Source organism: Schistocerca americana, chromosome 1, assembly GCF_021461395.2.
Source record: "Schistocerca americana isolate TAMUIC-IGC-003095 chromosome 1, iqSchAmer2.1, whole genome shotgun sequence".
In the NCBI taxonomy this organism is placed as follows: Eukaryota; Metazoa; Arthropoda; class Insecta; order Orthoptera; family Acrididae; genus Schistocerca; species Schistocerca americana.
In genome coordinates, this window is record NC_060119.1 from 632677461 (window position 1) to 632704318 (window position 26858).

A 26858-nucleotide genomic window follows, 5' to 3' on the forward strand; every position below is an offset into this window, starting at 1 on the left:
AATGACATTCTGTTCCATAAGAAGGGTAGTAATTCCGACAGTTGGTGTTTGTATACTTGAACAACGTGTAGAAAATCTTGTGTGGCACACTCATCTTTTATGGGGCCACAGAAGCACAGAAAAATGAAATGATACTATTGATAAATACTGTTATTTCCCAGGCATGAAACGTACAATACATAAAATCTTAAGAACTTGTACTATTTGTCAAAAGGTAAAACATGTCAACAGATCCACTAATGATATGCTTCACCGATTCAATCCGTGGGACCGCATAATTTGGTATCTGTGAATGTACCAGAACACTATCACACAGCACGTGGTGGGATGAAATATCTATTAGCAGTGTAAGATACATTCTCCAGATATATCCATTAAAGACTTCTACAGCGAAACCTATGCCGCAGAAAATCTTCAAACATTACATTCCAAATGTAGGCAAGCCGCGAGCAACTATATCTGATAATTCTAAGTATTTCACAGGGCATAAATGGAAAGATTTTCAGCTGAGCATGGTATAAAGCACATTACTGTAGCCGTATACCATGTGGAAGCAAGTCCCGTGGAACAGGCTTTTCTTGAACTCAATAGATTTATCAGAACATATGCATCGAAACGATACACAAAATGGGCTGAATAGGTACCTCTATTCGAAAATATTCATAATAACCTGCCCCATTAGGCTACTAGTTGTACACCAAATGAAATAATCTTTGATAAAATAGAAAACAATGAATGGATAAATCCTTTACCTAGATTGCAAAGGGCATTTCAGCCTTGGGAGGTAATAGTTGGTGAGGTGGCAAATACTCTTCCAAATGTGTAGAAGGATGAAAGAAAAAATGTGACAAAAATATGAAAAAGATTGTGGAATACAAAACTTGGTTTTAGTGAAAAATCACCCCAAGCCAAAGCTATTGAAAAAGACAAACAAGAAATGGTAGATGTTATACATTGGGCCATACACAATCATGGACATATCACGTAATTGTAGCTTTCTCTTGTCTAACGTAGATGGAGACAAGATTAAAGGTCTATACCCTTATGATGATATCAAACTGTATATAAAATGAATCAGAATGACAATGTAGATATAAGATTTTTTCAGTTTTTGATGTATTTTCCAATTATAAAGTGGAACAGAGATGTTTTCCATGGTATATTTTTCTGTATTTAGGACATAGAAAGCGTCATCCATGTGAGTGTACTTGACAAAAGAAAAATATTACTAGCTTTTCAAGATGCATAGAAAAGACATTAGTTACTGAACAGTGTAACGAAGGAACACAAGTTCGTGTAACTGAAGTAGAATAGTGAATATAAAGTAATATCTGTTTTAAATGGAAACATTTGATTGAATTCCATACTGTAAGGTAAAGTTAGTACTATTATTTCATTCCAAGGTTCAGCTTGTGAAAGATTTAGTAGAGATGTAAGTATAATTTTCTTAAATACAGAAACTCATGTATTTACTATTATTTCAACTACTAGAGTAAAAAGAATGATGACCATGAGTAAAACCCATGTTAAAAGGCAAACACCATGGGCGATCAGCAAAGCATATTTCGGTGAAACAATTTTAGAATCAATTGAGCAGGGATATGTCATGCAATTTTACCGCAAGCCTCTGCAAGATTTTTGGACCCATAGCTAAACTTAGATTCGGCTTGAGAAACGCATATTATGCACCGTGTAACACAGGAACATGCACGGCAGTCCTGAGAAAATATAAAAATACAGGCAATTTGTTGAGTATAATATGGTAAAGCCATTATTATAGTTAAGTCAGGCCAGAGGCTGAGTAAAAGTCCTGATGATCGATTGGTCAGACAATCGTGACGTGGGACGCAGGAACGTAAGCAATGAATCGTGTGATTCACAAATTGTAACACCGGCCTCTACACAAAAGACAGATAATGTAAGTGACTGAATCTGTGTTTAACTTGTTCTGTGGAGAACATTTGTGTGGTCACAGAGACAATAAAAATCGTGACTTGAACTATCTGGAATTGAGTAATTCGCAATCAGTAGTACGAGAAAGTGTGTTCGCCGTAGTTTGTACAGTCTTTGGCGGACGTCCTTCACGAATAGATGTGGTTACGTACACACAGTGTGACGAGTATGGAAAAACTGTAAAATTACATCTGACGTAAACTGTGCGAATGATGTATTTGGAATAGACAGCGTTTCACTCGTGACAACAATCAACAATCTAATGCGAAGCGGACTCGCCATGCCGCGCGCGGAATGATGTTTTTACAACAGCTTATAAACAGCGAATAGTCATCGTTCTAAGACACGGTGAAGTGTAGAGCGTGCGAAGACCTTATGATGCTTATATAGCGCGGAACATTAAGAATATCATGAAAGGGGGAAAAAGCTACCATGTTTGCGGGACTATGTAACTACTGGAATTACGCACGTAGGGTGTAATAAACAGTTACAGAGCTGGCCAAGAACTATACAATAGCAGTGACTAATAATGTGTGTATTTTTTCCCATGAAAATTTCACATCTGTTCGTTAAACATATAATACTGTGTAATCGAACTTGTTTCATGGTCACTCCTTGGCGTTACGAGCGGTTTGGGGAGACAACGCAGGAGGCGACGCCGATGCAGCCTCAGCGGAAGTTAGCGCGGTTAAGCGCCAACGCGGGGTGCGGCGACTCCCTCCACGCCGAGGCTATGTACGTTCCAGCCGGGCGTATCCATGATGACGCAGCATCGACTACGCGAAGCTGTACCTGCAACGTCCCACGAACACCCGACGGCCGATGACGGCGTCTACCAGCTGGCGACACCGTCGACCAACGGCATCGTAATACATCTGTCAAATTATCTAGTCGATCAAATGCAAACTTTGCAAATCAAGAATGCAATACCTGATAATATTTGAAACTTTGATAACAGATAGAGATGAAGGACATTTTGTATCGCTCCGCCCAGGTTTTCTGTCGTTTCTCTTAGGGCCCTCGTCCGAATGAAAAGCGATAATAAGTAAATGTCCGCAACTTCACTTCATAACAGACTATCTCTGGTAAAATAAAATACATTTCTTAAATGTATGTACCAGTGATGTTGCAATTTTGTAACCTTGTTAAGCGGTGTAAAGTGTATTGATGTGAACTCAAAGTATCAGATAATCATAAAAATCTATGACTGGAATTATGTTAAATATTGTACTGCGAAGTGTAAAATTTAGTGAAAGTGTTTCATGTGACGTAATGTGGAATGCCGTGCTCGCACATTAGAACATGTGACCATGGCATTTCAGGAGGCATTATGACGTCCCATGGCCCAGATTAAGCAAACTATAAATTCTTAAATATATTTCCACGATATTGTGCAATTATATTTGTCATATCTAAAAGAAACTCTATTGAAAGTCAAGAAATAATGCGATTATAAAGAAAAACTGTTGTCTGTAATATAAGTATTATTATTAACATTGTACCTTTCGGTATCAGCGTGAAACAAAAAGCACCAAATTCTCTCCTGATTGGTCTTGTTCGGATAGGACACCATTGTGTGCCATCTATGTGATAGGGTGTGTACATGTTTTATCATATCTAAAGTATCACTGTTGTCAATTTTAACTGTTACTTGCACCACATATGCAGTTTGCTTGTCCCATCATTTTTCAAAGAATTTCGGACGCCGCGCAGTAGCAAGCTCAACATCGCTGGACCACAATAGGCTGCCATTAAGCAGCAATTTCTAATTATTGTAATTATTGTCCCGTTCTTTACTCAGGCGACCTTGGAGATGAGCGATATTATTTCTTTCATTCGTGATCTATAGGAAATTGACATTTTCAAACCACTTAACTATTTATTCAGACGATTCATGTTACGTGCAATAGGACACAGATTTGGCCTATGCTAAGGCGTAATTAAATCACACGTAGGTCCTTACGTATTGAAAATGGTGAAATACTTTTTGTGTGTTTGTATATACCCTACAATGATTAACGGTTTTTGAGCATGGATTCGTCTAAGTAATTTCTATAACTATACAGGATCCCAAGCTACATTTTTGTGCCAGTAGAATCTAAGAACGATCCGTGCCGTCGCATATTTTTGCAGTGGAACCAAAATCGAATAAAAAAAAAAAATTTACACGCCATCAAAGCTCTGTTTGACTCAATACCCACGCGTATCAACGCCATTATTACGGCCAGAGGTAGTTGTTCTGGGTACTGATTTCTCAGGATCTATGCACCCCAATTGCGTGAAAATGTAATCACATGTCAGTTCTAGTATAATATATTTGTGCAATGAATATTCCAGAATGAGATTTTCACTCTGCAGCGGAGTGTGCGCTGATATGAAACTTCCTGGCAGATTAAAACTGTGTGCCCGACCGAGACTCGAACTCGGGACGTTTGCCTTTCGCGGGAAAGTGCTCTACCAACTGAGCAACCGGAGCACGACTCACGGCCGGTACTCACAGCTTTACTTCTGCCAGTACCTCGTCTCCTACCTTCCAAACTTCTGGAAACATCCCCCAAGCTGTGGCTAAGCCATGTCTCCGCAATATCCTTTCTTTCAGGAGTGCTAGTTCTGCAAGGTTCGCAGGAGAGCTTCTGTAAAGTTTGGAAGGCAGGAGACGAGGTACTGGCAGAAGTAAAGCTGTGAGTACCGACCGTGAGTCATGCTTCGGTAGCTCAGTTGGTAGAGCACTTGCCCGCGAAAGGCAAAGGTTCCGAGTTCGAGTTAAGATAACTTCGGACGATAGGTCGTCAATATCAAAATTACAAGCAGAACATAGTGGTCTACTGTGTCAAGCAAACGTCATGATATAATTGCTTTTAGACTAATCGTATCCGATGAACAAATTATGAATTCCTGTTATAAATGTCACATGTGGCTCAGGATAAATGTAGGAAAATCATAAACCGTTAAACAACATAAAGCCATAATCACACTCACACTGGCTATGCGAACGCTATGTACGAAGCTGGGCGGGATAATTGACTTGAAAGTTCAGTCGATGCATGTGGTTAAGGGGTAGCAAATGGAGGCGTTCAGATCTACACTGCTCTCTGAAAAGCTTCTGAGCAAAAAGCTCGTTCTCCATGTCGAGCCTTTTCCGTACATTAACTCTAGGTTTAAAATGCAAGGGTTATTAAAATTTATTCCTATTAAAACTACTGTGTTGTAGTAACGGGGAGCAAGGGTTTGTGAGCTCGTTTTCGTAAATCGCAAAGAGTGGTTCCTATCCGTTACTTTACATATCTACATACGTAATATGGCAAGGAAACCAGCCAGTTCTGAGTAGATGTAATACCGTAACTTCGTTATCTGTAGAAACTGACAAAAGAGCTCGCAGTATAACAGTGTTCACGTATGCTTCACGTGTTGTATTTGTTTCCTGGAATTTAATCGAAAAAAATATTCACATTAAAATCCGTACGATAACGCTTGTGAGTGAGCCGTGGAATGTAGCCGTGGAAAATATTTTGAATCAACTGAATAAAATATTTGAAATATAAAAATAAAAGGAAAGTGAACTGTAGAAATAAGGGACATACGAAAACAAATGTGCAGTAGCATATCTTTTTATCTGGTCCATTAAGAAATGAGGAATGTTTCGCAGTGTTTTCATGTGATAGTCGTTGACGGCATTGATCCATTTTAGGATGTCTCCTTTGTAGATAAAATTACTGTATGCGAAGTGAGACCTTCAGGTGCAACAGACTATGTGTTGTTGCCGACCACAGGCTGCTTTCCTCTCTGCACGACTGAAGTGGCTTATTAGCACTCCCAGTCTTTACATTCACATTACGAAACGGGAGCAGCTACTTCTCCATGACGAAAAGTCATGTAACAAATCGGTGATGAATGACCCAAACATGCGTATGGAGACCGTAAGACAATCACTGTATCTTCTTCTTTTTCTTGACGTTAACCGGTGTCATCTCTGGTCGGCAAGTTAATATGGATTTGACAGTTTTAATAGCACAGGGTGATCGGATGCTCATCCCTTCGCCACCCTGTTTCCCTGAGTAGGTACTTTATGTAGCCCATATTCTTGTGTCTAGTGTTACCTCACCTGAAAATTGGTTCAAATGGCTCTGAGCACTATGCGAGTCAACTTCTGAGGTCATCAGTGGCCTAGAACTTAGAAGTAATTAAACCAAACTAACCTAAGGACATCAAACACATCCATGCACGAGGCAGGATTCGAACACGCGACCACAGCGGTCGCTCGGTTCCATACTGTAGCGCCCAGAACCACACGGCCACTCCGGCCGGCCCACCTGAAAGTGTAAGAACTTATTGCGAGTGTTAGCGAATCGTGTAACCGCTGCGGGACATGGGAGACAGCCCGGTATTTACCTACTCCTATGTGGGAAGCCGCCTAAAACCCATCATCAGGTTGACCGGTCCTCGTCGTTAATCGGGGATTCTATCTGCGACCAGTGCACTTCCGGGAATCCCGAAAGCTGCGTGCTAACACGCATGGACATCCGGGCAAGTCCCGATATGGACACTAGTTGTTGAAATTATTTCCTTTGTACGAATGTTATCGACAATACACTTTTTCCTCGAGGTGACTAACAAATGAAAAGTAGACTGGACATGGAATGAAGTAGTTGGTTTTGATGATTGGGTTACAACTGTGCGGATCCATAGTATGTGTACAGAGAAAGCAGCAATGAGCGCAGTTACATGAAGAAGTATAGTGATGTTAGGTTAGTGCTGTTTTAACGTCCCGTCGACAACGAGGTCATTAGAGACGGAGCACAAGCTCGTGTTAGGGAAGGACGGAGAAGGAAATCGGCCGTGCCCTTTCAAAGGAACCATCCCGGCATGTACCTGAAACGAGTTAGGGAAATCACGGAAAACCTGAAACAGGATGGCTGGAGACGGGATTGAACCGTCGTCCTCCCGAATGCGAGTCCAGTGTGCTAACCACTGCGCCACCTCGCTCGGTGAATTGTAGTTAGGGAACAACCAGAATGAAGTATGAGGATGGGAGACTTGGATTGGCGAACCCTTGATGAGCGCGTTATTTTTCCTTAAGAACCTACAAAATTATTTCAAAATATTGCAACTAATGGAATGATAATGAAAACCACAGTCTTATCTTGCACCTGATATACGATGACGAGTAGTAACTTTCTCGTACATAAGTAGTAATCGAGACGATAGCAGTACGAATTTAAACAACAAGCTTCACATCTACAAGAAAATTGAAAACGGAGAAACAATAACTGAAATAAATACTGTTTAACACAGTAAGTAGGCCGAAGCCATCCTTACCCGCTGAAGCCACTGTTAAAACACAGTGAACAACAAAAGTTTGCCAAAATTTTAAACGGCAGTAAGGCCCTTAAATAAAACCCACACAAGTATAGCAGTGGAATTAACTAAAGGTTCCTAAATTAAATTACACAACTAAGAGGAACAAGAGTCAGTCCTCCGAGAAAGACGGCAAATTTACAATTTTCAGTCTGGTAAACTTGCAATGTCAGAAGCCAAGGCTGTCACGGAATAGCAAACATTACTACACTAAAGTCAGGATCTCCGGCAATAAGCTGCTAAGATCTTTCAAGAACTAATAAAGCCCTTAACGTAACGTAGCGTTATTAACTCTAAGTTAACTGAATAAATCTTAAACCTTTTAATTACAAGCAGAAATTTCAATTACTGTACTAAAATTGCTAATATAAAAGGATAAGACACTTGTGATAACCAATAGCAGACTTTCTAACAGGCATCGAATGGTCTTTCGAAACTACAGAATAATGGCTAGAAGCTTTCACGTCTGTCACGGACTTTAGGCTTAACATTTACAAATAAGATTGCGGTTGCAGATCCCCAGGATTTAAATCCAACAAATTGTAAACAATATTAGCCTAGAACATCAAATGCTGATTCAACATTGCTCGAAACTTACAACAGATAAGGAATGACTTGAACCTAATGACAACAAATTGAAGCAGCAGTGCACTTCAAGTACTGCCGTCAGAATAGGGGCACATCAGTTTAATGACCCACGCGGAGTAGCCGCGTGGTGTTAGGCGCTCTGCAACGGTTCGCGCAGCTCCCCCCCCCCCCCCCCCCCTCCCCAAAGGAAGTTGAAGTCCTCGCTCAGGCATGGGTGTGTGCGTTGTCCTTATCGTAAGTTAGTTTAAGTTAGATTAATTAGTGCGTAAGGCTAGGGACGGATGGCCTAAGCAGTTTGGTCCCATACGTACTTACCGCTACCACCAACACAAATGGTTCAAATGGCTCTGAGCACTATGAGACTCAACTGCTGAGGTCATTAGTCCCCTAGAACTTAGAACTAGTTAAACCTAACTAACCCAAGGACATCACAAACAACCATGCCCGAGGCAGGATTCGAACCTGCGACAGTAGCGGTCTTGCGGTTCCAGACTGCAGCGCCTTTAACCGCACGGCCACTTCGGCCGGCACCACCAACACAGTTCAAAGACAAATTTACCTCTTCAGTCAGCAGCCCATCTAAGTAAAATCGGAGATTCTAATAGACCAACAGATATTACAACACTTCTTATACACATATAAATAGAAATCATTATTTAAAAAACAGTCGTACATTGCCGAAGGTTCTTTATTAACTGAAGAAGAACACGTTTCGCCCTGATGGGCATGATGCCTTCTTGATGGATGCTTTTTGGCAAACAATTTCTGATGTTTTAACAGAAATTAATGATGCTCTATGCAGGTGAAGCGTGTTGTGCTTAAGTTAACAAGGAACGTTCTGAAACGTACGACTGTTTTTAAATAGCAGCAGTAGAAAGATGCTGTGCCACCACGCCAAGATGGAACAGAATAATTTTTTTAAATAGAAATCACTAAGCAAATCAGCAAAGTTACACGCGCGAGTTCAAATGGGTTACAGTATTTGCTACAGAACCTCATCTTTCAAACTGCACAGGCGAGGTTCCCTGAGGGAATAGACACAGTAAGCACCATAACTTCTTTAGTACTCCATGAGCCACCTTTCGACGCACTATTCCGGCCGCAAGCGTCCAAACTGCACACCGCGAGAACATTCCAGAAGGAAAGTTGCTGGGGCACTCTCTCTCCAAAACCCAGAAATTAGCCACAATAGATGGTATCGTGCATACGGCTCCGAATACAGCAAAAGGCCCCTTCGGTCACCATGTCAACAGACTGGCCCTCCAGTCTGCACCTGCTGCCACCTCGTACCAACACAAACTCACCAACCGCGGCACGGGTCCCGCCTCCTCCTCACTCGCAAACAGTGATAAACCGAGCGATTGAGTACAGATTGCTAACGGGACGCTAGTCAGTCAGGGAATCCAAGGATAGCACAACGCCGCCACGGCACAAGAGGCAAATAAAATATGGGAGGTTATCAGTTTTTACATTGTAACCTCCCCACGGAAATATTTGAATAAAAAAATATAATAATAAATGGGAGCCAAGTGTAACCTCCCAAAATGAAATCTACTGACAATGACAATTAAACAAAAATTAGCAATCTGACCCAAATATAAGTTCCTGACAAAAAAATGAAAGTCAATTCAGTGATAAGAAAATCTCAGTGATAATGATAACTCAATTAAACCGAAATATCGGTCTTTGGCCCTGTGCAAAAAATCAGAATTAATTTCTTACCTCATTGAAACTGCTTGTCAAATTTCTGCTCTTATTGTTGGCCACGTCTTGGAGGAACTGCATTGCAAATAATTTTTTTTTTTGAATTTTAACTGAAACTTTTCTTTAAGGGAAATGGAAGGAAATCGTTGGTTCAATTAAATGATTTTTTTATTAAAAATTGCTTTGAAATCAAAATTATTATTGGGGCACTTGTTGAAAATTAATTCCAATAAATAAACTTTACGTTATCTGATGGTTACCTACATTAACAATATACCTCATTCAGCATCTTGACCAGAATGCCATGTCGACGCTCGCCGACTGCGTCCCGCTCGTGACCGTGACAGGACTAGACCACTACTGCCGACAGACTACATCACACAACTGCACTGGGCTGCTACTACTGATCGACTGCTCTGCATGACGACTACTAGCGTACTGCTCGCAACACTCGCGCGGTCAAGCGCAGACTAACTACGATAAATGGCTCTCTGGTCAAAGATTTTATCATGCCTCACCATCGCTGCTACGTTACATACGTGTTTCATAACCCTCCACTGGGGGGGGGGGGGGGGGGGGGGGGCAAAAATTTGGCAGCGATGGTGAGTCATTTGGACTTGCCATCGCAAGAAATTTTTTTTAAATTAATAAACTTCTACAATTTACAGAATATTTAGATGTAGTACATGAATTAAATGTTGTGCACATGCACCAAGTACAAAATATATCAGACAAAGACAAAATGTGAGAACAAAACATAGTAGCAAATCAGAAAAATGTATATACAAATTATTTGACAGATAACAAAGTGCACACGCACTGAAAAAATTCTTTAGCATTTTCAGAACAAATAAACAGAATGGCAGAAAATCATGTTGATAAGTGACATGAGTGTACTCGCACTGGAGTTGAGAACATATCAGCAAATGACGAAATGTATATACAATGAGTAACAAATGACATAAGTGCATACGCACTGAAGTATTGAACATACAGAATGAGTACAAATCATATTGAAAAATGAGAAAAGTGCACAGGCACTGAAGTTCAGTAGAAAACATATTAACATGTAACATAAGTGCACATGCACTGTAGTTCAGAACATATCATCAAAATAAAATGTATATACAATATAAAAGACAAGAGTGCACATATACTGTACTTCAGAACAAATCGAAAAAATGTCTTTAGCATTTTCACAACAAATAAACATAATGGCAAAATCATGTCGACAAGTGACATAAGTGTAGTCGCACTGGAGTTCAGCGAATCGAAAAAATGTATAACCCATGAACATAAATGATGTTAGCAAAAAATGATTTTTACTATGTAACAAGAATTAGGATAGGAAAGGGAAGGATTGCATCATGTTTGTAGCACTTTAGATTGCACACAGCTGTTCTGAAAGTCCATATCTTTCCACAGAAGTACGACACCAAGTGACACAATTTGAAGTTCTTTCCCATCAGAATTTATCAGCGTAGCCAAGACACTGAACTGTCGTAGTAATGTTCCATGTTTTCATTTTGGCAGTACATTAGGTACACCAAACAGTGGGACCATAATAACGTCTCCATCGCTCACGGTGGTGGACAGCATGTCGTGTCAACACCACGCTCTTACAAGGCACACCAACGTAGAATTGGTGCAAAAACCAAATATAGTGCTCCATGATCATGAGGATGGACAGGACAAATCGACATTCCAGTAATTCAGGGTAGTTAGCTCATAAGGTGAAGGACATTAAGTCACATAATATTGACAATTACAGTAGTAGTTTGCGGCATTCATAGCCTAGTATTGAACATTTCTGAACCATGTAGTTAATATTACAGAATAATGTTCATAAAATTAAATTATTGGCATCATGGGTAATCGTATTACAATAAACAGTGGCAGTCCTTGGCCAGTTACAAAGCATATTTAGTATGACAGAATAATGTTCATCAGAAGTCTTAATTGAAAAGGAGAGTCAATTATTGCCCTAGCATAACATAATACATTGAGTGATACAAATTATTGGCACTCATTGGCCATTTACCAAAACATGAAAACTCAACATTGAAAACAAGAGCTAATTAATGGCATAATTAATAACATAATTCATTGAGTGACATTAATTATTGGCACTCAGTGGCCAGCAAGTATTGAATAAAATAAAACATTGTTCATCATTCAGTATTATTCAGATCATTACGAAGTCATTATTAAAAATCAGTTAATTATAGTCATATTATAAGTAGTCTCATTACAATAAACATTGTTCCTCATTCAGTATTATTCAGATCATTACGAAGTCATTATTAAAAATCAGTTAATTACAGTCATAGCAAAACATTGTTCCTCATTCAGTATTATTCAGATCATTATGAAGTCATTATTAAAAATCAGCTAATTACAATCATAGCATTAATAATCACGGGCATTATAAGTAGTCTCATTGCAATAAACAGTGGTAGTTATTAGCCAGTTACAAAGCATTATTTTATATATATATTTTTTTGTATCATTAAGAAGTCATTACTGAAGTGACATATTATTCAGAGTTGATCAGTATTATTCAGAATTATCATAAACTAGTGACATTATGTGGGACTGGTAATACCTCTTTTAGCAATGCATTGCGTTGGGATCGATAATTAATTGCTGAGGCATAACACTATTTGGTTTTGACCTATTGCTGCAAATGAGGATAGGTAACGTCATTCGTCATGAGTCAGCTGTAGCAAGGTTATGTAACAAGGCAGTATATGTGATCACATTTATAAATGATAGACACAAATTGGTAAAAAATAAAATTGCAAGTACTAGAACAGGTATAATAAGTAACAGGTTTAGTAAGTATCATGAAAAGCTTCTCCTGGAAAAAAAAAAAATACAAAATGGATTATTGAGCTGAAAGAAGAAACGCATACTATGCTGAAAAGTAGTGAACTTCGAATTAACAGGTAGTGAAATGTGTATAAAAATGTGTTCCATAGCTGTTCTTTCCGAAAGCTTCAGTCATTATACTATGCAATATAACACCTGCTGTCAAAACAAACTGCAACAAATACTTAAATAACTACATAGCATAAATACATAACTTCAACATTATCCTCATCTGTAAAGAAAAAACTTCATTATCAATCACTTCATTATCCATATTATCATAACTTCATTATTACATCACCTGTAAAGAAAAACTTCATTATTCATAATAGCATATCCTTCATCATTATTCATCAGCATTCAGTACCATCTGCAAAAAAAATCACTTCATTACTCATTACACAACTATTCCTTATCTCTGGCATATTTCATCACTAAAACTATGATGTGTAGTTCTGTCTGACAGCCTGCATCAATCACCTTGTATTCTGAAAGAAAAAATTAGTTAAGACTGCTATTCTACGATGAGTATAGTATATTCTTGTTAATGCTTGTTAATCCTGATCTATTTACTCTTCCTCATAAAGTTATTGCATCTTCTTTCGTTTATTCCGTAGGTGAAATTCCCATTTCTGTTGAATTTATTTCTTACACGCATCATTTCTTTCTGAAATTGATGAACAAAGATTAATGTCTTGCATTTAAATCGTATACCCACTAAATAAAGACTGGTTTATGGTAACATAATTAACCATACAGCATAACATGACAGAAAACGTAATGTGTCAAAGACATTGGCAGTGTTCAGATGCAAAAATGTACACAGAATAATACAATGCAGCAGCAAAAAAAAAAAAAAAAAAATGTAAAACAGTCAGGATGTTGAGATATGATAGGGCAAAAAAAATGTCAAAGTCAACTGGTGTGTTATATCTTAACTATTTCACAGTGCCTACAAACAAAACTGGAATACAATCATACACACAAAAAAAATGGAAAATGTGCACGGTCTGATGTGTAACGACAAGAAAAGCGACGTGCTAACCTTACCTTGCCGGGCATTTGCCAAGAAAAATACGATAATCATCAATAATTAGTCATGTGAATATAATTGCATAAGTTGTCATAAAAAATTAGTAAATGGCATCATAGTGTGTTGAATCATAAAGTGTCTTCATTCAATAAAGGGTTTAATATTTGACCAATGGTGGCTGCCTTTCGATTTTCTGGTTCTCAAAGTTTCGACGTGTACCACATTGGGATGAGGAATGCTGCGAATCCGATATGGACCTGCGTATAGAAGGTCAAATTTACTGCACTTACCTTTTAATTTACTGGATAAATTGTGTGTACGTACTAATATTTTCTGTCCAACGTGAAAGTCGCGGCGTGTACAAACCTGTTTTTGCTGTCTTCTCCGGCGCTCTGCGGCACGTTTGATGTTGTTCAGCGCTATGTCAATTATTTCGTGGTGTCTTAGTCGACGACATTTAGGGAAGTTTACTAATTCTTTAATTTTGTTTGGTGGTTCAACGTTTTTCAATATAACAGACGGAGATAGCATAGTGGATTCATTTGGAATGGAATTAATTACATCTTGGAATGAGAGTATGTGTGTATCCCAATCAATATGTCTTTTGTGGCAGCATATTCGACACAGCTTACCAATTTCTTTCATTAACCGTTCACAAGGGTTCGAAGAAGCATGGTACTTGGATATATAAATCGGAGAAATGTTTCTAGCTCGTAACATGCGTGTCCATATGCCACAACGAAATTGTGGTCCATTGTCAGAAATTACTTTCATCACATGCCCTACATGAAATAGAAAATGCTTTACAAATGCTTTCGAAACAGTTTTAGCAGTAGCTTTGCGTAATGGAGTGAAAGTAACAAATTTTGAAGTGAGCTCAACAGCGACAAAGATGTAGCACAAACCTCTGTTAGTTTTCGGAATAGGACCAAAAATGTCTACTGCGGCCATATGTCTTAATTTAACAGGTATAATGGGATATAATGGAGGAATATGTGAAGTGGTGTCTGATTTAGCTTTCTGGCAAATTTTACAAGACGCTAAAACTCGTCGTATACGTTTCTCCATGTTGGTAAAATAACAGTTCTGTCTCAGTATAAGAAAACATTTTCTTGCTCCGTAATGTGCGTAACTTAAATGAGTGTAGCAGATTAATTTGTTAACCAGTTCGTCAGGAATGCATAATAACCAGTTGTTGCTGTCAGGATGAGAGCGGCGAAACAGAATGCCATTGCGTACAATGTAATGGTTTCTAATCGTAACATTATTCCTATCTTGCCAAAGGTGTTTAATTTCTTTCCACACATTGTCTTTATTTTGTTCTTGTGCTATGTCCTGTAATGACGACGAAATAAAATTTTCAAATGCAACTTGCTGAATGTACATGACACTGAAATTTGTTTTGCAGAAGTTGGTTGCTACGTCTTGCTGATTGTTGCTCAGAGAACGCGATAGTGCGTCTGCTATAACATTTTGTGTGCCGGGAATGTGAACTATTTTAAAATTAAATTCCTGTAAATAAAGTTTCCATCTGCTTAATCTGTCGTGAGTGAATTTAGCCGAAAGTAAAAATTGTATCGCTCTGTGGTCTGTGTAAACGGTGGTATGTCTGCCATAAAGAAAGTGCCGAAATCTCGTAAAAGCCCATACAACACATAATGTTTCCAACTCTGTAACAGAATAATTTCGTTCAGCAGGTGACAGAATGCGACTTGCAAATGCGATGTTATTAATTACTGTAGAACCATCTTCTTCAATTTCCTGGAAAATGTGTACGCCTAAAGCGGTATTGGAACTGTCAGTGGCAATGGAAAAATTTCTGGTAAGATCTGGGTGCGATAAAAGTGGAGCATTCAACAAAGCATGTTTCAGGTTCACAAATTCAGAATGTGCTTGCTTATCCCAAGACCAAATACTGTTTTTACCTGTTAATTGGCATAATCTGGGTGTGTCTAAAGCAGAGTGACGAATAAATTTACGAAAGAAGTTAATTAAGCCCAAAAAACTGCGTAATTGCTTCTTCGTCGTAGGAACAGTAATGTCACGTAGAGCTTGAAGTTTTTCCGGATCTGGTGCAATGCCTTCTGCTGAAATTACGTGTCCAAGAAATTTTATAGAAGTTTTGCCAAAGTGCGATTTACTAAGATTAACTGTGAGTCCTTGTGCATGGAAAGTTTGTAACAGACATTCTAAAATCACATTGTGTTCAGACCAGTTAGCTTCTGCGATAAGAATGTCGTCTACATACGTCGTAATTCTATCCTTAAGTTCTGTCGGAAGTATTGTGTTCAAACCGCGAATAAAAGCTGCAGAAGAAATAGTTAAGCCGAACGGTAATTTGCAAAATTGATAACAGTCGCCAAAACAAAGAAATGCCGTGTATTTTCTCCAATTCGGATGAAGTTGAATTTGCCAAAATCCCGATTTCAAATCTAGTGTAGAATAAATAGCAGTATCATGAAATTTCTGTAAAAGTTCCTCTAAAGTCTGTGGTCGATCTGTTTCATTAATAATAATGTCATTAATGTGACGTGAATCAAGTACGAGGCGAAGTGAGCCATCTTTTTTCTTAACAATATGTGGCGGGTTTATGTACGGACTAACTGCTGGTTCAATAATTCCTTGGTCAAGCATATCCTGCAATTCTTTTTTAACCTGTTCTCTGTGGATATATGGAATGGGATAATGCTTTGCTTTAAATGTGTCGTGCTGTTTCATTTGAAATTCATACATAAAACCGGACATAGTACCAGGAATGTTGTCAAAAACTGGAGCTTGCTGTAAAAGAATTTTGTGTAATTGCGTTCGTTCGTCGTCTGTAGTTGCACTGCTTTGTCTAACTTTATCGGAAATCATTTGCATTACGTCGTAGTCAGCTTCTTCTGGAGTATTATAGTTGTGTACGTACGTATCCGTGAACAATGTGGGATTACAGTCTATGTTACGTGTTGCGGAAATGACCTCTGTGCGGTTAATTGTTTGTTCTTCCGCAGATAAAGAGTGCTGAAATTCTAAAGCCAATTGTATACTTTCATCTTTTAACATCAAATAAGAATTTTGAAAATCGATAACTGCGTCGTGTTGTACCAGAAAATTCGTACCTAAAATAACGTTTGTTGTCAATAAAGGAACAATGCAAAAATTTGAGTGGAAAGTATGACCTCCAATACAAAATGATAAATGCGTCTGTAATTTAACGTCTACTCCTTTACTCGGTACTGCTCCTTTCTCTTTTGTTTTGCCTAAAGGTAATGTCGGATAGGTATTCTCTTTGTTGCACTCGTTGAAAGTCTCCTCATTTATTACTGATATAGGTGATCCGGAATCAATTACTGCTGAAAATTTCGATGAACCAATTTTAATTTCGATAACAGGATGTGAAATAGTTTTCTGAACAACTGGTCTTTCCTGTAAAAGAGTGTCTCGTATGTCGTCAAAAGTAATTACATTTTCACGAACAACATTTTGCGTGTCTAAAGTAGTGCTTGTATTATTGGAAGATGCGATCTGTACAATATCTAGTCAGATTCTATCTGACGTGTTATTATCAGGAGGGTTCTGTGACATTTCTACTATTTGAACTGTCCTATTACTTCTTCCAGACGTATTACGCTCTGGATGATACCTACTGTCGGGTTCATTCATGAGATTAGGTTCTTGTGTATAATTTTGCTGTTGGTATGTCCGACTGTTGTTAGATGTACGCTGAAAATTGTTCTCATTATTTTTACGTCTGTCGTAATAGTCATTCCTATGCGGTGTATTGCGATAGGAATTGAAATACTGTCTTCTCTGTACGTAGTTGTTCCCTTGCTGCCGTGCGTTACTATTTGTTGGACCAGGGACTATACGTCCACGCGGCGAAACATTAAAGTTAGGTTGACCTTGTGCACTACATTGTTGGTTATGTATTCCAACCGGCTGACTTTCATGCTGTTGTGGTGGAAAACGCCTATTGTTACCAAAATGTGCTTCCTGTTGCTGAAAATTTTGACGATATTGATAATCTGAATTTTGTCTGTGATTTAAGTTCTGGTAGTTGTCATTCCTAAAGCGTCTGTTACTTTTCCTATTGAAATTACGTCCCTGTAAGTTTGTTGACCTTGGTTATTATACGAAAAGTTTTTGTTTACAAAAGATTAATCAGATTGCTGTACTTCTAAAAGCTGCAACAGATCCCTGAACGCCGAAATATTTTCTTTTTGTTGACCCGTCAGAAGTGACACTCTTAATAACCGTGGTAATTTAGAGATGCATAATTGAATGAGTGCGGATTCACTGTACGGTTCACTTAGGTACTGGTTCTGTTGCACCATGTGCTCAAAAAATTGCGTCACACTGGGAAAATTTGAGTTCTCGTAATTCGGCAAACTAATTAACTGATCTTTAGTTCCGCGCTGTGTCGTCTTCGACCAGTACGCTGATAGAAAAGCATTCTGAAACTCTTCTACCGAATAGCACTGTCTCGCGATCCGTCTCATACGAGTTGCTGGTTCGCCTTCCAAAAAGCTGCAAATAAATTCAAGTTTATGCGTTACAGGCCAAGTCGGTGGAAAGGCAAAGCTAAATTGTTGTATCCAGTCTAGCGGGTGAATCTGCGTTCTGTCGTTTTTAAACACTTTAAGCTTTCTCACTGACGGAAAAGTTTGTAATCAAAATTATCGTCTCTGTGTGATGGAACAGGTTCAGGATTGTAAGACAATCTATTGAACTGTGGTTGTTCGGAATCTAAGTCCCGTACTCTCTGTAGATTACCCAAATTACATGCGCTGCGTGAGTCTGACAAATGTTCATAAAGTGGCGTCTGTTGTGGTACGTTATTAACTGAAATACTTTTCATCTCTGTTACTTCTTTTTGTAAACTCGATAACTTTCTACGCAACGTGTTATTAGACGAATCGATCTCATTAATTGTCTGCTGTAAATTTTGAAATTCAGGTGTTTGGTTAAATGAAACCGGTGCAGTATCGTCTGATTTATTATCATTATTACTTTCAATAGCATCAATGCGACTGGCTAATTCATCATATTTTTCAGTCAGTATTTTTGCCTGATCATCGGTTTTAGAATCGGTCGCATTAATCTGTTTTTGCAACTTACGTGTAGTTTCGCTCAGTTTTTTAACATCAGCATTGATGACATCGCAATCCTGTGTTAGTTCTAATTGTTCGAATCTGTCTGTCACTGTTTGAATATTTACTGTGTGTGTATCTGTTTTTGATTTAAGATCAGAAATTTCATCACGTAATTCTGTGTTCGACTGTTTGATGGAATTAACTTCGTCGGACACTGTAGCAATATTATTGTCTACATACGTTTTTGCCTTCGCAAACATTTTACGTTTGTCTTCTTGTCTTTGAGCAGTGATTGTTTCCATGACTTGACGTTTGACTTTATTTTGATCCTGAATAAATTTGCGGAAACGCGTATCACTGTTTTGTATGTGAAGATTAAAGCGCTCGTCAATCTGAGTGTTCTGCTGTTCGAATTTCGCGTCTATCTTTGCGTCCATTGTGCGCGAAAGTTCTACCGTCATTGCTTTAAACTCGTCCCGTAATTGTGTAGCTTTTTCAGAGCATTGTTTAACGACTCCGCTAATTTCGTCTCTGAGTGTTTCTGTTGCGGCTGTTTGCATTTCCCTTAATTCCTGAGCAACATACCTAATTTCTTCGCTACTTTTTTTTGAACAAGCCTCTATTTCCACGCGCAACTGTTCCTTAGTGTCATGGCACTGCGCGGCAACGGCTCCAATTTGTTCACTAAGCTGTCTGGAATTGTCGTCTAATTTTTCATTTAACTGTCTGGAATTGTCGTCTAATTTTTCATTTAACTGTCTGGAATTGTCGTCTAATTTTTCATTAAGCGGTTCGTTCTGTTCCCTAAGTTGTTTAAAATCTTCACTTTGTTTTTCATTCTGTTGTTTGACCTGTTCACTAAGTTTGTCTTGTTTTTCGTTCTGTTCGTTCCTAAACTGTAGCATTATTGCCATAAATTGATCCAAAGTAACATTACCTACTCCATTATCTGTGCTGTTTGATTGTGTACCTGGAATTGTCGCGCTTTGTGTGACCATTTGGTCATTCTGCAATTTACAAAAAGGATTATCAGTCGGACGTACACTGTCACTCACTATTTCGGAATTAAATAAATCCATCGTACTTTGTGTATCCTGATCATTTTCATTAGACAAATTTGTCTGTACGTTACTTGAATTTTCCAAATCGGGTGTGTTATGCTGGGCAGCGCTCATTACAATAGGGCACCCCGCATCATCGATTGTCGTCAAATCAACAGAAGACACAATCGAGTTCGTTTGTTCATCATTAAGGTCTACATCATTATTAATGGTTGGAACGCACTGATTGTCAGTGATCGCAGGGTTGTCATCATTACACTGTGTGTCACAAGTCCTATCGGTAAAGTTGTTTGAGTCGTTAATTTCATTCATAATACCTCGCGACACACTATTCACAGTCTTTCGCGGCATTTTTACAATAGTCACAAATATTCACAAAACAAATAAGCACAAATGCAAAAAGGCAACAAACAAATACAACAGAGCAACGAATTACCGTTGACCTGTAGAAAGAAAGTCACAATATTAGTAAAAGCGTTGCGCCAAATCCTAATTATACTAAGCAAATAAGAGCAGATATCTGACTGTTTTTCAAAAGACTCTCAACGAAATACGATCCTGGACTGGGTGTCGCCAAGTGTAACCTCCCCACGGAAATATTTGAACAAAAAAATATAATAATAAATGGGAGCCAAGTGTAACCTCCCGAAATGAAATCTACTGACAATGACAATTAAACAAAAATTAGCAATCTGACCCAAATATAAGTTCCTGACAAAAAAATGAAAATCAATTCAGTGATAAGAAAATCTCAGTGATAATGATAACTCAATTAAACCGAAATATCGGTCTTTGGCCCTGTGCAAAAAATCAGAATTAATTTCTTACCTCATTGAAACTGCTTGTCAAATTTCTGCTCTTATTGTTGGCCACGGCTTGGAGGAACTGCATTGCAAATAATATTTTTTTTTTGAATTTTAACTGAAACTTTTCTTTAAGGGAAAGGTTCAATTAAATGATTTTTTTGTTAAAAATTGCTTTGAAATCAAAATTATTATTGGGGCACTTGTTGAAAATTAATTCCAATAAATAAACTTTACGTTATCTGATGGTTACCTACATTAACAATATACCTCATTCAGCATCTTGACCAGAATGCCATGTCGACGCTCGCCGACTGCGTCCCGCTCGTGACCGTGACAGGACTAGACCACTACTGCCGACAGACTACATCACACAACTGCACTGGGCTGCTACTACTGATCGACTGCTCTGCATGACGACTACTAGCGTACTGCTCGCAACACTCGCGCGGTCAAGCGCAGACTAACTACGATAAATGGCTCTCTGGTCAAAGATTTTATCATGCCTCACCATCGCTGCTACGTTACATACGTGTTTCAACATCTTCCACGAATTAATTGTGAGTGAGTTAATACGCCTAGACAAATGTCTCTCAAACGTCTTAACAACTGGGCTATCTTCGTAGTCGAACTGTCGTTACAATTCCACGCAGCAGATGATGAAAACATTATCGGTTACGGGAATAGCAGGGTGGAACTCATCTGCTTGACACACTCGTCAAAGAACATTTCATGTAGAGATCTCAAACATCTCATTCGAGGTCTACGGAGGATACGATCCGGAGAGTTGCGAAAAGTCTTGATTACGTTTTTACAGGAAACTGGAATCGGGAGGTTGGAATTCGGCGTTCCTGACGAGTCCTTTCCTTTATCTCGACCCTCATACCGAGCACAGAACAGAGATATTTAAGAAACTCTGAGAATCCTGTAGGGGAAAGTAACGTACAAAAGTTAAAATTAATCGTGAATATGACAACAAGCGTCATGGGAAAGCAACTACATGGTTGCCAAACTAGGTCGGTTTGATGGTTCTCGTCCACTGTAATCATCAATTAGGTACATCTGATTTCTGTCTAATACGCCGAGGGCAGTCCTCGACGACGGTTTCATGCTACTGTAATTCCTGCCTTGATGCTGAAAGTCTGATACTAGAAAGGCAGCCATTAATCCCCTCTCTTTAAACCTTCAACTATGTAGCCTTAAAATAATCGGCAACGGTCTTTCCTCTACACCTGTTTGAATCCCGCGGTTGTATAGACCCAAATAACCCTCTTACATCTGCTTGTAATGTGAAGAAGATATCTGGATACTACAAGCAAACCATTAGATTATCATTCAGTAACGCTTCTTTCCGTATTCCTACCCGTCGTAAGAATTTTTGGAGCCAAGATAGTGTGCTGCGTTCCATGTCGTCTTAATATAGACTTTAGAGAGGAAACAAAAATCATTGAAATGAAATTGTTATCTTTGTAGAACCCATGTGAAATGTAACGAACTATGGGGCGAGAGTACCGCTGATGAACTGAGAGGAGGTAAGAAGTTTGAAAGAGCAATAACAGGTCCTTTTTTTTCAAAACAATGGGAAATTATATTTGACAGTGGCCAAGAATGGGAGAAACTGGTGCTATAAAATGTATAAAAAGAGGCAGACTGAAGAATGAATAGGCGCCGCACGCAATAAAAATGGTCTTTGTAATATATCTGTTGTCGCTCACTGCTGTCCTACTGTGCCTGCTGTAACGGCGTAATGCATCATCATTTACGATACATTTGCCTGCACGCACACACACACACACACACACACACACACACACACCGCACCAAGAGGCGCACTGGCTACTGCCAACGCATACATCTATGGTTCAGAACGACCCATTAGAGGCTAATAAAGTAGGCGGCTGGCATCATGAAATGAAATGAAATGCCGTGTGGCCGGAGCACCCGTCGGATAGACCGGTTGTCTGGCGCAATCTCATTGATTGACGTTTCCGTGACTTGCGTGTCGCTGAGGATGGTACGATGATGGAGACATCACAACACCCACTCCCCGAGCAGACAGAATTTCCGACCCAGCGGGAATCAAACCCGGGCCATTTGCATGGCTATCTGCGGCCCTGACCACGCTGCTATTGAGGCGGACGCTGTCATCAGGAAGCAGAAACTCTTACTAGTCTCTTCACACATGGCTCTACCCAGATCAAGGAACCCAGCGAGGTATCGAGAGACGGTTCTTTGTTTTACTGAAAATACAAAACAACAATGCATCTGTTTTGTATTTTTGGTTCTCTGCGAGTCGCACATATATGTAATATTCTCTCAAGTTTAAAAATTTGAAGAACAGCATCAGGAAACCGCTATAGGCTGTCTTAACTTGCATTTATGTAGGAACAAGTACAGGGTGATTCAAAAAGAATACCACAACTTTAAAAATGTGTATTTAATGAAAGAAACACAATATAACCTTCTGTTGTACATCATTACAAAGAGTGTTTAAAAAGGTTTCTTTTCATTCAAAAACAAGTTCAGAGAGGTTCAATATGGCCCCCTCCAGACACTCGAGCAATATCAACCCGATACTCCAACTCGTTCCACACTCTCTGTAGCATATCAGGCGTAGCAGTTTGGATAGCTGCTGTTATTTCTCGTTTCAAATCGTCAATGGTGCCTGGAAGAGGTGGCCGGAACACCACATCCTTAACATACCCCCATAAGAAAAAATCGCAGGGGGTAAGATCAGGGCTTCTTGGAGGCCAGTGATGAAGTGCTCTGTCACGGGCTGCCTGGCGGCCGATCCATCGCCTCGGGATAAGGTTTCATAACTAACCTTTTTCGTAGGACTCTCCGTACAGTTGATTGTGGAATTTGCAGCTCTCTGCTAACTCTGGGAGTCGATTTTCCTGGGCTGCGAACAAATGCTTGCTGGAGGCGTGCTACATTTTCATCACTCGTTCTCGGCCGTCCAGAACTTTTCCCTTTGCACAAACACCCATTCTCTGTAAACTGTTTATACCAACGTTTCATACACCACCTATCAGGAGGTTTGACACCATACTTCGTTCGTAATGCACGCTGAACAACTGTCGTCGATTCACTTCTGCCGTACTCAATAACACAAAAAGCTTTCTGTTGAGCGGTCGCCATCTTAGCATCAACTGACGCTGACGCCTAGTCAACAGCGCCTCAAGCGAGCAAATGTACAACTAAATGAAACTTTACAGCTCCCTTAATTCGCCAACAGATAGTGCTTAGCTCTGCCTTTTGTCGTTGCAGAGTTTTAAATTCCTAAAGTTGTGGTATTCTTTTTCAATCACCCTGTAGTTTGGCCATGCGAGCATCTTTTGGTTGTCAACAAATTAACAGAAATGTACAAGGAACAGAAACCCCCAATTGACCCGTACACGAAATAGTACACTTCCAATTGATCCGCATATACTAAAGCGCAGCAGTGTTCAAATCAGTCTTGCAACTGTGGATTCCTTTATTTTCTTACGGGAGAACCGTCTTTTAGACAATATGTGAAATCTGAAGAACCTACACCTGTTAGTAAAGCAGGTGCTACAGTTCAGTTCCCTTCGGCTCGGAGTCGTCCACAGGAGGGTAAGAAGATTTCGCCACAGTCTTCCTACCATAAAAGGATATTCACCAGTCGAATTTCGTCACACTAATCGCTTCAATCTACAGAAGGTTTATCTTAACAGTAATATATACTGATATTAATCTGTCAAGCAACATATTGATTGATACCACAGCTATTTAGCTCCCTTCTGTGTTTTGTGTTTATTTCTTCTTACAATCAACTACCTGTTTCAATATTGTAACAGGATACACTATTTGACGAAAAGTATCCGGACACCTCTTAGCGGACATTATATACGGTGTATCCACTATCCGCTTTTCTGACAGCTTCCACTTTGCCGCACATTTTCAATGCGGTCGCTAATTGTCTGTGGAAGAACGGCAGCCCATACTTCTAGAAGAGCCGAAACTAGAGGAGGTAGTGATGTCGGACGTTGGGGTCTAATGCAAGGTGGGTGTTGTAACGCATGCCATAGGTTATCCGCTGGGTTCAGGTAGGGTCGCCGGACAAGTCAGTCCTTTACAGTAGTGTCCGCAAAATATTGACCTGCAAAAGCTGCTTTACGACGAAGTTAATAGGCAAGCTGATAAGGCAAGTATCGCCTCAGAAATGTTCCTCTGCTGTATGCAATATACAATATGGTAAAATGTGACCGCGGAAAACATACTTTTACACCACCTTCTACGTACTTCCCTGTTCTCACTATACATGATAACAGGTAACGTTCTCCTGGCATTCGTCAGAGCCCAAACACCTCCATCGGACTGCCACAACGAACAGAGAGATTCATCACTTCGTATCATTTGTTTCCAGCCATCCACTCTCCAGTTGCGTCGTTCTTTGCACCACCCCAAACGTCACTTACACGGGCTGCACAAATATCAGGAAACAACGGGAGAAATGGACGTTTGAAGATAAACCAAAACTGCAAATTTTATCTTTCACTACGAATGGCACCTGTGGGGTGTTATCACTACGTTCCAAGTGTCAGTCGCGTTCTGAACATTGTCCTGAGTAGGTTTGAGTCCATTATGTAGGAGCTAAGTAATTCTAACCAGGGTAAACTGTTGGTGCTCGAATGGTGGGTGTTTTCGTAACCAAGATAGACGAAGTGTTTGGTGTTTGAAAATGCACCGTATCGAAGATTTATTAGATTTATCTATAGCTTTTGTGCGATCGGTGCTGCCGTAACAATGCAGCCAAAATGTCTGGTGTTTCAAGAGCCACAATGTCGAAGATTTATACCGCAAAAAGGGAGAATGAAAAACAAAAAATCATCTGCTTAGTCACAACACGGACGAATATGTTTGTGACAGGCGCTTATTGAAGAGGATTCTCACAAATAATAAGAGGACTACAGATGAAATAACATCACTTCGAAGCAGAACGTCGCACTTGCAAATCCTATCATCATCACCAATGCAACGCGAAGGCAGCTCCGAGAAGGGAGCTTCAGAAGCTCGGGACAACAGAGCGAACTGGAATTCAAAACCATTCATCAATACAAAAATGCTGAAGCTATAAGACCTGGACTGTGAAGCAATGGAAGGAACTCATATGGTCGAATGAGTCTTGGTCAATACTGTTTCTAGCTTCCGGCCTAGCCTGCGCCCCAAGTGTGAAACATGGCGGGGTTTTGGTGATGATTTGGACAGCCATATTGTGATACTTCGTGGACCCTGTAGTTACTCTGCGATGTCGCATTACAGCCAATGATTAAGTCGCCGTATTGGCTCATGAGGTCCATCACATGACACACTGTTATGTAATGGTGATACTATATTCTAACACTACAGGGCCCCCGTTTCACAGCTCGCATCTCCAGGACTGGTTTTGTGAGCGTAAGGATGAACTGTCACATCTGTCCTGGTCACCACAGTGATCAGATTGCACTATTATTTACTGTTTGTGGTCTGCTTTGCGTGATCGTTATCCATCTCCATCACCTTTCCTGAACTTGGCGCTTTTTGGCAGGAAGGATGGGATAAGATTCCCTTGAAAACAGATCTTAATTTTTTTAGTCATCAATCTTCCGATTGGTTTGATGCGGATCGCTACGCATTCTTCTCCTGTGCCAACCTCTTCATCTCAGTGTAGCACTTGCAACTTACGTCCTCAATTATTTTCTTGATGTATTCCAATCTCCGTCTTCCTCTACGATTTTTACGCTCTACAGATCCATCTACTATCATGGAAGTCATTCCCTGATGCTCTAACATGTGTCCTATCATCCTGTCCCTTCTCCTAGTCAGTGTTTCCGCATATTCCTTTTTTCTTGGACTCTGCGCAGAAACTCCACATTCCTTATCTTACCAGTCCCCCGTAATTTTCCACATTTGCCTATAGCACCATATATCAAATGCTTCGATTCTATTCCAGTTTTCCCACAGTCTACGTTTCACTACCATACAATGCTGTGCGCGGCATGTACATTCTCAGACATTTCTTCCCCAAATTAAGACCTATGTTTAATACTAGAAGACTTGCCTTGGCCAGGAATGCCCTTTATGACAGTACTAGCCTGCTTTTCATGTCCTCCTGGCCCCGTCCGTCATCTGTTACTTTGTAGCCTACGTAACGGAATTCCTTAACTTCATCTACTTCGTAACCATCAATCTTGTTGTTAAGTCTCTCGCTGTTATCATATCTTCCGTCTTTCTTCGGTTTACTCTCAATCGATATACTGTACTCATTAGATTGTTCATTCCGTTCAGCATATCATGTATTTCTTCTTCACTTTCACTCAGGATAACAGTGTCGTCAGTGAATCGTATCATTGATACTCTTTCACCTTGAATTTCAGTTCCACTCCTGAACCTTCCTATTAATTTCATCGTA